Raw genomic sequence first — 2,087 nt, forward strand, 5'->3', positions numbered from 1 at the left:
GGAGCCTCCATTGCTTCACTTTCTCAGAACCACCTCTGCTGGTGTGTTTCCTCCTCCTCCTCCAGCTGCTCCTTCTCAGCCTTACTGCTGGAGTGTGTAAACCTCCCCGCAGAGGCGTGCAGGGGCCATGAGTGTTACTATGGCACCCCTGAGAGTGCAATGCCCAACTGTTACTCTGGACCCTGGACCCTGAGAGTGCATTACTCAGCTGTTACTCTGGACCCTGAGAGTGCATTACTCAGCTGTTACTCCAGATCCTGGACCCTGAGGGTGCATTACTCAGCTGTTACTCTGGATCCTGAGAGTGCATTACTCAGCTGTTACTCTGGACCCTGAGAGTGCATTACTCAGCTGTTACTCCAGATCCTGGACCCTGAGAGTGCATTACTCAGCTGTTACTCCAGATCCTGGACCCTGAGAGTGCATTACTCAGCTGTTACTCCAGATCCTGGACCCTGAGAGTGCATTACTCAGCTGTTACTCTGGACCCTGAGAGTGCATTACTCAGCTGTTACTCTGGATCCTGAGAGTGCATTACTCAGCTGTTACTCTGGACCCTGAGAGTGCATTACTCAGCTGTTACTCTGGACCCTGAGAGTGCATTACTCAGCTGTTACTCTGGACCCTGAGAGTGCATTACTCAGCTGTTACTCTGGATCCTGAGAGTGCATTACTCAGCTGTTACTCCACATCCTGGATCCTGAGAGTGCATTACTCAGCTGTTACTCCAGATCCTGGATCCTGAGAGTGCATTACTCAGCTGTTACTCCAGATCCTGGATCCTGAGAGTGCATTGCCCAACTGTTACTCTAGATCTTGAATTATCTGAACTGATGGAGTGACACAGCCTCCCGACAGGGTTCTAATCACTGCACGCAGCAAGTCATCTGCTTCTCTCATAGATAAAGTCCTGTGGCCAGTACTGTCCAGCAGGGTTTTGTAGGGGAATTCCAGGTCCAGACAGGGGAATTCCAGGCCTGAGGCAGAAGGTGACTTAATGGAACTCCCCAGGCCAATAGAAGCCCACCTGGCATCACAAAAGTCCATAAAGAGCACGGCATTGCCGACCAATCAAAGGTCATGAGCGCCAGTGACCCACCAAGAACCTGGACACGAGCTGAACACGCACCTCTCAGACCCAATTGCAATGCACGGGAACCTTCAACCCTAGCTCCCGGGGGGATTAGGAACTAGCTACTAGGCTCCTTGCTCTGCACTTTACAATGAACACCCACTTTGCTCCACCACCGTGAGTTCAGTGTCAGGCGAGCAAAAGCAGGTCTGGGGCCCTAGAGCAGCATCTCTGACTAGTTTGGGGTGTTGTTGGGCTCTCGGCCCCTAGCACATGAGGAGGCACAATCAGGGCCATGTCTTCCTGAGGCTTCACAATAAACCCAGGAGGGTACAGCAGGGGAGCTGAGCCGGTGCAGCTGCGGCGACCGCAGAGCTGGGAGTGGACCTGCTGCGGGAGCCTGCAGGGTGAGGTGGGTGTGGTGAGCATGGGGTGGTGAGCATGGGCGTGGTTCACCCCATCCAAGCGAGGGGGTGGTGAGCATGGGCGTGGCCCACCCCATCCAAGCCCTTGCCTGTGGCTGGGTGGTTTAGTGCAGGTGATGTTATAAAACAAAAATTTTAGGGGCCAGAACTGTGGCACAGCAGGTTAAGGCACTGCCTGTAGTGCCAGAATCCCATATAGACCCGGCTGCCCCACTTTCGATCCAGCTCCCTGCTGTGGCCTGGGAAAGCAGCAGAAGGTGGCCCAAGTCCTTGGGGGCCCTGCACCCACGTGGGAGACCTGGAAGAAGCTCCTGGCTCCTGGCTTTGGCCTGGCCCAGCTCCAGCTGTCATGGCTATTTGGAGAGTGAATCAGCAGATGGAAGATATCTCTTTCTTTCTCTCTCTCTCTCTTTGTGTCTCCCCTCTATAACTCTGCCTTTCAAAGAAATAAATCTTTTTAAAAAAAAATTCAAAATTTTAATAAATTGCATATGAGGTGCCGTCCCGGCACAATCGGCGCGGGGAGGGTGTCGTGAGCCTCCCGGCCGCGGGGGGCAGCAGCGCGCGGTCCGGCAGGCCCCGAGGGGTGA

Source organism: Oryctolagus cuniculus, chromosome 18 (assembly GCF_051225735.1).
Source record: "Oryctolagus cuniculus isolate XC-2025 breed Fujian yellow rabbit chromosome 18, ASM5122573v1, whole genome shotgun sequence".
NCBI lineage: Eukaryota > Metazoa > Chordata > Mammalia > Lagomorpha > Leporidae > Oryctolagus > Oryctolagus cuniculus.